Here is a 14,422-nt window from a genome sequence, read left to right as displayed (position 1 = left end):
GGTGGCTGAGATACAATTCTCATATTCACCAGCGAGGGTCCAACCAAGTTTAGTTTTCACACCAAACGGTTGATTTTGATTGCCAGGTATAACATGTGTAGGGTAGGTGAATGCGAATGCGTTAACACCGAGGAGGGCGCCGATTTTGCCATCGGCAATATTTGGGAAATGTATGTGGCGCAAACTGTTGAAGGCATCACAAATTTGATTAAGTTCAAAAGTTTTTGCAGCTGCGACGTTCAGAGACGGGGTGCTGAACGTTCGAGAGAGTTCAAACGATATTTCAGTTGACTTATATGGAGTTATTGTGACTGGCTCAACAATTTTTGAGAGGGACATGCTGTTCTCTGTATTGAGAAATTGTAGTGGTACTGACTGTTGTGTTTCACGGGGAAGCTCAAGAAATTCAGCTATGGCGTCCAATACAAAACTGAATTGGCTACCGGGGTCTATGAGGGCGTAGGTATCGAAGGCTTTATTCCCCTTGAGGAATGAAACTGGAATAAGCTGCAATTGCTCATACCAATTCTTCGGTGTTTCTGAGCATTGGTTAATGCTGAACGATTGGTTAATTGCATTGCCGTTTAAATTACGTCGTTGCACGTTTTGCTGGCTTTGGTTGTTGAAAGTTTGGCCATAACGGCTGTTGGGGGCTTTGTTTGTTTGACTTTTCTGTTGAGAAGATGTATTTGGAGTTTGACTTGAAGCTTTGCTACTAGACGAAGCTGTTGTATTGTTACCAGAAAAAACTTCAGTAGAAAAAGCTGCTGTAGGGCGTTTGATTTGCTTGGCGGGATCATGAAGGGTTGTGTGGTGGAATCCACTGCAAACCTGACATCGTTTTTGCGATGGGCACGATTGTTTGTGGTGTTTGTTGCTCAAGCAGTTTGTACACAAATTATTTTGGCTGACAAGGTTGTATCGATCACTTGGTGAGCACAATTGATACTCAGGGCATGTGGCAATGCTGTGTTCTTGTTTGCACTTCTCACAAGATCGTTTTGTGTTAAAGGTTTTGTTCGGAACGTTTTGTGAAATTGACGGTTGCTTTTGCTGAGGCCCAAAGTTCCATTGTTTTCTACTGTTTTCCGCTGATGCGTTGTTGACTGACACTGAGAGATTGCCATTGTATTGCTTGGTTTGCGGGTTGTTCGAGTTGACAAACTTTGAGGCTTGAGAACTGATGGTTCTTTGATTGCTTTCTCGACTCACTTTGTCGTAGATTTGAGCTTGGAGCCCCAACCACTGTTGAAAATCCACAAGAGTTGGGTCTGAGTTGAGCTCGGTGAGACAATGTTCTGTCCATTTCAGAACCAAATGATGTGGCGTTTTCTCTTTGGCTTTTTTAATGAGTGTTGTAGACTGGAGGTCTGCTGTAAAGCCAAGGTATTGGAAGGCTTGCACAAGTCTTTTCAAAAATGAGGAAAAGGCAATGAAGCTTTGCTTGTTTTGGAAGTTCATTTGCCAGTTTTCAAGCTGGTTAATGAACGCATTAACAACTATATTACGGTCACCGAAATGTCGGATTAGTTCATTCAGTGCTGTCTGATAATAGGATGGATCGCAGGAGTAAGCATGAATCAAGTCTTTTGCTTTCCCACTAACAGAATTCTGTAAGTAAGTTATACGATGAGTGTCTGTAATGGAAGGGTTGTTGTGAATCATCGTGTTGAAATTATTGATCCACTCGTGAAAGTGGATAGGATCACCATTGAAATTCTGAAGTTTCAAAGGTGGCAATTTGATTGAATGCTTGAAATCAACATTTCCTTTTTCCTGTGTTACATTAGGGTTCGAGTATGCTGAGCTTATGTGTTGATTGACAGTGGGCAGTAAACTCTGGTTAATTAAAGGCTGGCTCAACTGATTTTGTCCAGCAGGATTTGAGTGTTGATTAATGCACATTGGGGCATGGATCGTGGAAGTTAATGGAGCTTGACAGTTCGATGGAACTTGAGAGTCAGGAACAAACTGGTTGTTACACAACTGACTGGGTTGTGTCACATTTTGGTTAACTGGGAAAGTGCTGGTAAGACCGTGTTGACTGTTAACAGGTTGTGGAAATTGCAGAGGAGCCGCAATTCCGTTTGATTGTGGAGCTACCTGGTTTGGCAGAAAATTAGGAGCTGCAGGATTTAAGACGGTATTTTGATGCTGTTGTTCCATCAGTTGTACGGTAATTGGAGGAACACTTGCGGAATGTACCCCAGTTATAGGATTAATATATTGATTGGATTGTAGGCAATTGTTTTCTGCCACTATTTTATCAGTTGTACTTGGAAGATGTGAGGTTCTGTTTGCCACTGTGGGTAAGCAGGGGAGTTTTTGCAGATCACAGTTCAACACTTGACTATCGAGGTATCCATTTGTTCCTATTTGAACCTCAGAAGGTCCAACATTCTGTTGTAGATTGGGAAAATTATGATATTGAGGATTTCTGTTGGCATATGAATCCTGATTGTTTCTTCGCTTTGGCAACTTTAAATTAAGGGTTTTCTCCAATGCCGAGTTTTGGGCAAAAAGACCATCTGCTTGTAATTGAATAGTTGGATCTGCCAAAATGAAGGGGTTTGAAAGTGAGTGATTACCTGAAAGGTTCAAATTTTGGATTGGAGGCAAAAGGTTCTGCGACGTGTCAAAGTTGTCACTCAAGTTGATTTGAGCTGTTTCAATATCGCAGACATCTCTATTTACCAGGTTGGAGGCAATTTCAAGTTTCCCTGATCTTGTTGGAGATGTGAATTTTTGGCTGATATCTTTGTCAAAGCAGGGAAAAGGATTCGGAACGTTTAATTCGTTTCCAAGTTTAGTTTTGGATTTTAGAAGACTTTCATGAACTTCCTTTTTAGGATTTCTTTGATGGGCTTCAAGCACATGTTGAATTTGAAGTCCTGGTTCATTAGATGTTTGCAGAAACAGTGATGGTTGACTTGGCCGTGGTGGTAATGGAGGCGGCTGATTGAAATTGTTACTGCTGGTCTGCTTTCCTTCTATGTCGCGCTGATGCTGGATTCGTTCCTTGTCGTCACTGGGCGCAGGTATTGATTGCCGAGACAGGTTTCTTCTGCTGGAGATCATGCTGACATCATCTCTAATGCGACTAGAAGACTGACTGAGCTGGCCATCGTCGTCCAACAGATCAACTTGCAGTTCCAGTTCATTGAGGCGAGTTATTAGTGTCGTTTGCCTACTCAATATTGATGATGCAGTGCTCTGATGTGGCTGCTGTCTCATCACTTCCTCTGAGAGTTTCTTGAGCTCTGTTTCCTGGCCTTTGATTTTGTTGATCATCAAAGACAATGACCGGAAACTCTTTTTCTGCTCCACAGTTTTCTCAAGGAGATCGAGCAGTTTCTTCATTGACATTTCTGTCGCTTTGAACATATTGATGGCAAACTGACATTCAGCGCTGTTCTGCTTTGACATATTGGTGGCTGCTGCTTTGTTGTAGCTGATTGTTGATGATGTAGGTGAAGAAGCTCGTTACTGAAGGTGAAAAACGGCTTAGAACCGGAGCGACGCAAATTTTTGATGTAAAAAAAAAAGTTGTCTAAGGTTTGAATGCTAATGATCCTAGTTTTTTCTTGTTCAAAAGACCGGCGACGCAAATTTTCTCAAAAAGTGATGTCCTAGAATGTGTTTTGTGTGCTAAATCTTGCCTTTTGCGCTAAAAAAAAACTTAAAAGCTTTTCCGAACGTTCGCGCGCTTTAATCGACTTTCGTTCAACAGACTTAAATAATTGCTTGTTTTTTGTTGAATTAACACAAGTTTTGGTTAAATAGCTGGCTTTAACTGTTTTAACTAGTGTGTCTGGCTACTGTAGTTGACAGGAAACTTGTGCTTTGCTACAATTATGCAGTTTAACCAATATTAGACCAGAACTCAAATAATTGTTACATTAAACTCCTTTTTCTTGAAAACTTCAAAACACTCGTCTGTTTCCCTCAAATAGGAATAGATTACCAACCAGAAAGCTTATGAAACTACCCAAGAAAATTTGTCTTAACTCCCTAACCCTAACCAAACACTATGATTAATAAATACCTCTCACAGTTTTTGCGAATTTATAACTTTGAAACCTGTTCTTTTTCTAGGAGTTTATTGTTGTTGTGACGGCTAAAGATAAGAAATTAGTAAAAATGCGATGCGTTTAGGCAACAAGGGCTACAGGAGGGCTACTGAATGCTAGAAATTTGCAGAGACGAATCATATTGTGGAAATCTTTAGAACTCTTTGGTGTATTGTCTTTTTTCGGGTTTTGCAAAAGCTTTTTCGTTATCTTTAAAACTGTGTGACTTTGTCTGCTGTTTTTCACTCTGTTTTCGTTATTTATAGATTGCATTGACTCTAATAAACTCTCAAAACTTTCTCCCACAGATAACGTCTGAGATCTGCTTTTCAAAAATTTTGAAAGTAGAAAAAAAAAGAGACATCAAATTTTCTGGTGACTACTGGAACCAATTTTCTTCGAAAACTCCTCTTCTGCTGATGGTAACGTCTGAAACCAATAGGGATAAAGGGACTTCGCAGACGGCAACGTCTGAGACCGAGGACTTCTGCAAAAATCAAGTTTTGGAAGTTTTTTCCAAAAAAAATTAAAAAGCTAGTTATTTTCGTCAAATGAAAGTTTTGATATTTGCTGTGGCGCCTAATGACTTTCTATTTACTTCCATATACAGGTGAAACCATCAAACCGAATGACAATGACTTGTTGTAGGGGTTTGTTTAGTGGTTTATTCGGCAATTCAAATGAATATGTAGTCAGAAAATTAGCTTGTGTTTTTTGAATTTTCTGATTTCAAAAAATTTTTTCTGACATTTCTCATTTATATGATACTGATTGGATAAATCGATGAAAATGGCTTTCTGTTTGATTACAAGCTAATTCAGGAGAGTAGTTTAAGGGTTTATTCCGCAATTGAAACGGATATGTAGTCAGAAAGCTAAATTGTGCTTTTTGATTTTTCTGAATTCAAAAAATTTTTTCTGACATTTCCACTTTATATAATGCTGATATGATATATCAATAAAAGTGGCTTTTTGTTTGATCGAAAGCCAATTCCGAAGGGTGGTTTAATAGTTTTTTCCGCAATTCAAATGGATATGTAGTCAGAAAACTAAATTGTGTTTTTTGAATTTTCTGAATTCAAAAAATTTTTTCTGACATTTCTCATTTGTATAATACTGATTGGATATATCGATGCAAATAGCTTTCTGCTTGATTACAAACCAATTCAAAAGAGTGGTTTAATAGTTTTTTCCGCAATTCAAACGGATATGTAGTCAGAAAACTAAATTGTGTTTTTTGAATTTTCTGAATTCAAAAAATTTTTTCTGACATTTCTACTTTATATAATGCTGTTATGATATATCGATAAAAGTGGCTTTTTGTTTGATCGAAAGCCAATTCCGAAGGGTGGTTTAATAGTTTTTTCCGCAATTCAAATGGATATATAGTCAGAAAACTAACTTATGTTTTTCGATTTTTCTGATTTAAGGAACATTTCTCTAAATTTTGTGCGTTTTTTTCGCATAATTTTCTTTCAAAGTTAGAAAATTGCCTTTACTCGCTTTGAAAACAATATTACTAGTCAAGGTTTATCAATCGAGGTGTTATAGTAACAAAAAGTTTTTTTTTGGGGCAAAAATCAATTTTTTGAAGGCTTTTTGTCGAAAAAAAAGTAGAGATTTTGGATGGCTCTAACCGGGGAACAGGACATCAGAGGTAACGTCTGAGACCTCGGGCGGACTTCTGCTGGTGACGTCTGAAACCAGTAAAAAAAACAGATCCTCTCGTCGGGGTGACGTCTGAAACCCAATTTCCAAAAAAAAAATCGTCTGCTGGGTAACGTCTGTAACCCAATCTTGGCTTCGTCGCTGAAAAAATTGCTTGTCTTTTCTTTTCTTTGACTTTTCTGTGTCTTTTCGGTGTCTTTTCTGTGTCTTTTCGGTGTCTTTACTGTGTCTCTTCTGTGTCTTTACTGTGTCTCTTTTGTGTCCTAAGAGACTTTTGCCAGTAACAGGGGAGACTTTTGTCCTCAAAATTGTTTTGGGGAAAGAAGGTTTTGTTCTTTGAACGAGGGGTAAACCATAAAATGTAAGAGAATGTAAATAAGGTTCAATTACATTGTTCTAGACAGTTTAGTTTGGTAAGTTTTTATATCAGTTTTAAGTTGCGGGAACAACCAACTCGTTTTGGTTGCGATAAGGACAAAAGTCAATGTTTTTTCAAGTTTTACTTCTGACTTGATTGTTGCACGACATTCCAATACTCTATTCGATGGCAGCAGCAGCAAACTTAGTCCTCCTATCTTTGAAAATGAGCAGAATCATAACGATTTGTTTTGATCAGGAATCGTAGCATCAATCAGGGCTATAAAAACAAGCATTTTTTTAATTGAAAATTTAGAGAAAATAATTATAAAATTTATTTTAAAAAACTATATAAAATTTTTTTATAAAATAGTTGAAAAGTTTAAACACTTAAGCGCTAAAACATCGTCGATTTACCTACTCTAATTAGAACTTTTATAATTTCCTGACAATCAACAAAGTTAACGCAGTAAGAATCTCCCTCACGATTTATGCCTAATATTAACCTGAGAATTTGAGAGCTTATACTGCGTTATAATAATTAAAGAGCCGAAGAATTTTTATTTCGAAACTGTTGTTCTCAAAATGAAAGAACAATTATTCCCTTAAGATAAAATGTTTGAACCAAACAAACGCTAATAGAATATTGAAAAAAAAAACAAAACTTGCTTAACTTTTGAACTATTGAAGGCCAGATCAAGAAATTTCAGCAAACTTTTTTTTATCAAATTTGCTGTTTTCTTTCGAAAACTAAGCTGACATTTTTTGATGGAGAAAATGAGCATGGCTTCTAGGTAATTCATTGGATTTTTGGTTATTGTACTTACATTTTTCGAAATGAAGAAAAATTTAGGTTTTTTTTGCAACGCTTTTTCGTTCTTATTTTGCAATTCCAATAAAGTTGAAACAAGGAGGCTTGCTATTGTGCGATCACACATAAAATTCCGACACCGCTCAGTCACAATTTTGGCATAATATTCTACCAAATAAGGAACAGACAGAAATCCCCAAAATTCAATTATTTTTCAAAAAAATTTTGGTGTATGTGCAAAAAGATGGCCTCCAAAGCAAGCAGCTCAGTGCAGTAAAAAATGATTCATTAGATTGATGAGATATGCCAAAATTAAGAAACCGAGTCAAGACGAACAGCAAAATCAAACAACAACAAGCATTAATTACATCAAGAAATTTGTCCGTTTTAAAAAACAAAACTTAATAACAAAGACAAAATAGCATCAGATAAAACTTGAACTAAACAAAATAAGTGTATTTCACCCGAAAAAATATCGAATCAATAATAAGAGTTGGTAACAGTTAGACAAGAAAGAACAAAAACAGTAAATTTGAAAAATTCGCATATTTTTTTAAGCAATTAATTTTAAAGTAATGAAAACCATAAGAAATGATCTAAAATACCGCATAGGTTAACAATTACCAGTGTTTTTAAAGATGGGAATTAAGAACAGTCCAATTGTCATGAGACTCTTGAGACCTGCCATTATCCAGAGTATATCTTAAGTCTACAATAAGAAAGTAAAATATGACAAAAATTATTAATTTGTTTTTGTGAAAAACCCGCTTCGAAGCCAGTAAAGTCATAACGAATCTCTTTGACACCTTTCCATGACAAAAATGTTGTCATATTTGGCCTGTAATTACTGAGACTAGGTTACAAACAGACAAAAAAACAAAATTGCGAAGCTAAAAGTATTTTTTTTTGTTTTTGAAAAAAAAACTGTTTTCAATGTCATGAAAGCCATCAGCTATCTACTCAGATCAGAATATCGGCCCATCTGTTTTTCAATGAAAAACCAATGAAACCAGGTCCGTGTATAGGAAAATTATACGACTACAAAGACAAAGTAAAAACGACAGTTAAAGAAAAAGTTTAATAAAAATCATTTAAATTCTTCGAGAAAGTATTGTCGAAGCCGATAAAACCAGAGTCGATAGCATTAAAGCTTTTAATATTATCAATTGTAATAATATGATTCAAGAACTGTTATTAATTTGATAAAGTGCCAAAACTAGAAAACGTGAAAAAAAATGTGAAATCTAGTAGTGTCAAAGCCAGACTACAGTAACTTAAAGTTTAAAAACACCTTATATATCAAATCTGAGTTGAGTTAAAAGAAGAAGCATTCTTTCAATGCTGACAGAAAGTTAAAACGACCATGAGCTTTCAAGTAATAAACTAAATACAATAATTTGGAGCTTATTAGGAAGCGAGTTGGACACAGCACTAGTGAGCATTGATTTGAAATGTTCTGTTCTTTAATATATATAAATGATCATTTTTTAAAAAGAGACCTACTCTGCTAATGCTTTTCGTCCTATAAGAACACTTAATTTTTTTGATTGTTATGGATATAGAAATTTTGTTAGTTAAAAAATCAAAAACAAATGCTGCGGTTTTTGATAATCAACGCGTAAAGTAAGCATAAATGCAAAGTTTTAATTAAGGAGATCTCTCTACAAAAGTTTAAGTAGAAATAACTCCCTTTTGAGTCTACAAAGATTGTTTTAGTGGTGTTTGGGTGTTTACTTCCTAACTTAATCAAAGTGGACTAAAGAAAATTTTTCGTTCTGTTTTCGATGAAAAATCTGAATTTTGAAACATTTAGCTAGATTTTTTGACAAAAAATTTGCTAAAATAGCAGAAAATTTTTTTTTTCTTAACACCTTAGTTAACACTTTCACACTATTATTAAAATGATCAACACTTTCCTAAAAAATTCAACAAACTTTAGAAAAATTACCGAAATTTTAGTCGAAAACTCCAGAAAATGTGAGTAAAATTAACGGAATTCACTCTATTTTCACAAAAGTTTAAACCTCGGTAACTCCCTTAAAAAATGAAAATAAAAAATTCTTTTTGTTTCCATATTCTACGCTGGACAAGCTTTCTGTTGATACCAGTCTCAATTCTCTTCGATGAATTTATCAATCGGCCAAAATTGTCTGAACAAAGAAAACCCATTTGAGTATATAGTTCCACACTCCTCAAGAGGGGTCGGCTCAATGAACCTAGAGAATTTGGAATTGTAGTAACAAAATAGGGTAGTATGACGCAATGAACTAATGTTAAGCATTTTTAGTACACTTGAAAAGCTTAAATTTAGTTGCCACCAAAATTTTGAACTATTTGATTTGAAATGTTCTGTTCTTTAATATATATAAATGATCCTTTTTTAAAAAGAGACCTACTCTGCTAATTCTTTTCGTCCTATAAGAACACTTAATTTTTTTGATTGTTATGGATATAGATATTTTGTTAGTTAAAAAATCAAAAACAAATGCTGCAGTTTTTGATAATCAACGCGTAAAGTTAGCATAAATGCAAAGTTTTAATTAAGGAGATCTCGCTACAAAAGTATAAGTAGAAATAACTCCCTTTTGAGTCTACAAAGATTGTGTTAGTGGTGTTTGGGTGTTTACTTCCTAACTTAATCAAAGTAGACTAAAGAAACTTTTTTCGTTCTGTTTTCGATGAAAAATCTGACTTTTGAAACATTTAGCTAGATTTTTTGACAGAAAATTTGCTAAAAATAGCTGAAAATCTTTTTTGTCTTAACACCTTAGTTAACATTTTCACACTATCATTAAAATGATCAACACTTTCCTAAAAAATTCAACAAACTTTAGAAAAATTAGCGAAATTTTAGTCGAAAATTCCAGAAAATGTAAATAAAATTAACGGAAATCACTCTATTTTCACAAAAGTTTAAACCTCGGTAACTCCCTTAAAAAATGAAAATAAAAAATTCTTTTTGTTTCCATATTCTACGCTGGACAAGCTTTCTGTTGATACCAGTCTCAATTCTCTTCGATGAATTTATCAATCGGCCAAAATTGTCTGAACAAAGAAAACCCATTTGAGTATATAGTTCCACACTTCTCAAGAGGGGTCGGCTCAATGAACCTAGAGAATTTGGAATTGTAGTAACAAAATAGGGTAGTATGACGCAATGAACTAATGTTAAGCATTTTTAGTACACTTGAAAAGCTTAAATTTAGTTGCCACCAAAATTTTGAACTATTTGACATGATTACCCCAGGAAACTTAGTTTCATTTTGACGATGGATTAAGTTTTCCATTGTTTTTGGAATAGATAATTTGGCAAACGAAATATTTGAATATACCTGAAATAAAATAAGCATTTGGAAATATTTCAAATTAAATTTTCGAAGAATGGGTGACAATTTAATTCAGGAAGACACTTCTAAGAAGCGGAAACAAAATAAACGCTAATTTGAAGTTTAAAAAGTCTATTTTAGCACTTTTTAGGTCTCTACTTCTTGCAAACTGAAACTAAATGGATTATAAAATATTATTCCCTACTATTCTTGATGAAAAAAGACAAAACACCACAACATTATCTTTTGAAAGAAAAACAAGAAAACTATCATTAATAATTTCATGCTTTTTTATGCAAAATAGCGTGAAAAATGCGTAAAAACATGGAGAAATTGAACAAAAACAACGAAAAGTAGTCGAAAATTCACACTACAGTAAACTTCGATAACTCAGCGAAATATACAAAAAAGTTATATATACTACGCTGGACGGGCTTTCTAATAAAACCACTCAAAACTTTACGTGGAATATATCAATCGGCCACAAAATTGTCTGAAAAAAAAACCCATTTGAGTATATAGTCCCCCCCCCCCCCTCAAGAGGGCGGAACAACTATTTAAAATCATCATTGGATAAGTTGCAAATTGACACAGCTTCAAAGTACTTTAACAAATAAACATTTTAATCGAAAACAGTAGCTGGCTGACTTCAATCTTTCTTACTCATTTTCAAATTTTTTTAAACGGCATAGATTTCAAGGGAATTGAATTTGTAGCATTACTTAGTTAATAATTGTATAACTGTATCAGGTGATTCTATTGCTAAAACTTTTGCATTTTTTGTGGTAAATTAAATGACCACTGTCATCGCAATTCAAAACTGTTCTTAATTTTTGTTAGGCTCTTTTTTGTGGACAAGGAATGGTCGCAATGGAAGCAATTATCATAATGGTAATTTAAGATAACAAATCGGGTTTCACTTGTATTCCCACCTAGTAAAAGTAGTTTACTTTTATCAACAACTATTAATAATAACAAGGCTGCTCGGTAATGTGCGATGGCACATAAGGTTCTGACCCCGCCCATCCACAATTTTGGCATAATTGTCTACCAAATGAGGAACAGATAGAAAAACCCAAAAATTATTTTTTGGGAATCCCAATAAACCGAATAAAGCCCAAGTACTTTTCAAAAAAATTGTGTATGAACGATAAGATAGCCTCCAACGCAAACAACTCAGTAGAGTAAAAATTGAAGCATTCGATTGCTGTGATAAGCCTATATTAAGAAAGCGAGTCAAGACGAACGGCAAAATCAAACAACAACGACAACAAACATTAGTTACATCAAAAACTTTGTCCGTTTTAGGAAACAAAATTTAATAACACAGTCAGCATACCGTCAGATAAACATAAAGCTAAAACAAAATAACTTATAATTCACCAGAAAAGATATGGACCAGTCCATAAAAAGGTTCGGTAACAATAAGACAAAAAGAACAAAAACAGTAAAGTTAAAAAATTAGCTTAATTTTTTTAAAAAAATTAACTTAAAAGTAATGAAAACCATTAGAAATCAAGTAAATTATCTCAAAGGTTTACGATTACCAATGCTTCTAGTATTAGGACCTGTCCTAGCGGCTAAAAAGAACAACAAAAAAATAACAACCAAAAACTCAATTGAAACTTGCCAAAAAAGCTGTCAAAACCGTCAAGCCATATTTTGGCCCACAAATTATATTTGATTGCGCCTTTTTTGAATACCGATAATATAGTATGTGGCCCTTTACTAATGAGACAAGGTAACAAGTAGACAAAAAAGAGAAAAGGGCAAAAGTATGTAATAATTTTGATATTCTTTCGATAGAAAATTATATCCAAAATCATGAAAGACATTAATTATAAAATTAAATAATAAATAGGGTCGTTTATTCATCCAAAGGAAGCCTTTGAGATCTGAAATAATCCAGAATATGTCTTGCGTCTACAAAAAAAACGGAAAATAAGACAAAAATCAAATTAGTTTACTTTTTTTTGTGAAAAACCGGTGTCGAAGTCAGTAAGGTCATAACGCACACTTTAGAAAAAAAAATTTGGGACATCAATCCTTTTTGACACCTTCCCTTGACACCCATAATGTCATATTTGACCTGTAATTAAAGGAGATTAGGTGAAAAAAAAATAAAAAGAACATACTCGCGAAGTTACAAAGTTTTTTATTTTTTAGTTTTGGAAAACGATTGTTTTCAAAGTCATAAAAGCCATCAGCTATCTACTATTATCAGATAAAAGCCAGTAAAACCTATCACTATACAGTAAGTTTCATACGACCAAAATGACAAAGTAAAAATGACAGTTAAAAACAAAATTAAAGAATTCAATTCATTTCTTCAAGAAAGAAGTGTCGAGGCCGTTTAAACGATAATCTATATCTTTCAAAATTTTAAAATATTCAATTGTGTTTAATTTTGAACGCTAATAATGTGATATAAGAACTGTCAAAAATGTGACAAATTTGACTAGAAAACGTGAAAAACTGGCAAATTTATGAAAACAAAAAAATCTGAAATCTAGAAGTATAAAAGCCAGAAAACAATAACTTCAGGCTTAAAATCAGAATCGAGACTAAATTTTAATTCAGTAGAATGAATAAGCATTCTTTATTTGCTGACAGTAAGCTACCATTTGACCAAATTAAGAAAAAAAATAGAGGAAAAAGTTCATTAAGCCTTTATTTCTTTAAAAATCAATTTTTTTTAAAAGTCGAAACGATCATAAACATCCAAGTAAAAACTGAATGCTTTAGCTTGTAGCTGCTTAGGAAGCCAATTGGACCTATCACTGCTGTGCTTTGAGTTGATATGTTCTGTTCTTTATTATTAAAAAAAGGTCTTTTTTCAAAAAAAAAGGACCGACTGAATACAATCCGAATACCGATTGGCCCACAACTAGCCCTGCTAATGCTTATTGTCAGTTAGGAATAGTTGATTTTCAAATGTTGTAGATATAGATAATTTGTTAGTTGAAAACTCAAAATTAAATTCTGCATTTTTGATAATCAACGAGTAAAGTTAGCAAAAAACGGCTAGTTTTAATTACAGAGCACTCTCAGCGGAAGTAGAAATGGCCCCCTTATGAGTCTATAAAGATTGTATTAATGTTGTTTGGGGTACATTGTCGGCAAATTTAATCAAATTTGATTAAAGTAGCTTATTTCGTGCTGTTTTTGATGAAAAAGGCTGATTTTTGAAATACTTATCCAGAGTTTTTGACCAAAAAAATGAAATCAGAATAATCAACAAAGCTTGTTTGTCTTTAAAATTGAAATCAACGACACTATTCTTAAAAATTTTAACAAACTTGGCAAAAGTGACAAAAAATTAGGCGAAAATTTCGGAAAATGTGATTTGTGAAAATGTAAAAACATCGTGAATTCACTCTACTTTTCTCAGAAGTTTAACCTCGATAACTCCTTGTAGAAAACGAAAATTAAAAAAAAAATCTTTTTAATTCCATATTCTACGCTGGACGAGCTTTCTAATGATACCAGTCTCAACTCTCCACGATTAATATATCGATCGGCGAAAATTGACTGAACAAAAAAACCCATTTGAGTATATAGTTCCTCCCCCCCTCAAGAGGGGTCGGAACAAATATTAGTCAAAATAATATTATATTACCTTAAATTTACAGATAGTGTGATGTCTCAAACAAGATAAAACTTTTGAAGCATCCATTTTTTCTCGAAATTCTTTTTTTAAAATCAACGTTTGCGTAAACTATTTGTTTAGTTGGATTCAAACATGCACTCCCTTCGTCACAGTATCTTGTACCTGGCAATAAAATTAAGGTATTTTTTTTCTAATGGTATAAGTGTGAGTTGATGGAGCAGATGTTGTTTTTAACACTCATAATTTTCTCAACTTTCCAACTTTTCTCAATTTGATGCTTTGTTTTTGTGTTTTAGGAGGAAGTGAATTCCACAACAGTTTTTTTTTCAGAACGATTGCTTGATTTCACTAAAACTAATTTTTCCAACCTAAATGCTCTGATGGCGTATTAATGTGAACAATTCAAAACCCCAACAGCTACTGCATTTTTTTTGAAAAAAATATAAAGTGTAAACAACAAACTTTAAAGACTTTAACGCAAAATTTTAACGCGACCGTACAGGTTTGAAGCCTTGCCTGTAATCAGCTCAACAATTTCTAAGCTTATCAGATACCTTTAGGGGAACACATTCGAAAAACGG

Source organism: Convolutriloba macropyga, chromosome 10 (assembly GCF_964194025.1).
Source record: "Convolutriloba macropyga chromosome 10, txConMacr16.3, whole genome shotgun sequence".
Lineage (NCBI taxonomy): Eukaryota > Metazoa > Xenacoelomorpha > Acoela > Convolutidae > Convolutriloba > Convolutriloba macropyga.
The sequence above is the reverse complement of the archived record's forward strand: the minus strand, read 5'-3'. Positions refer to the sequence as shown.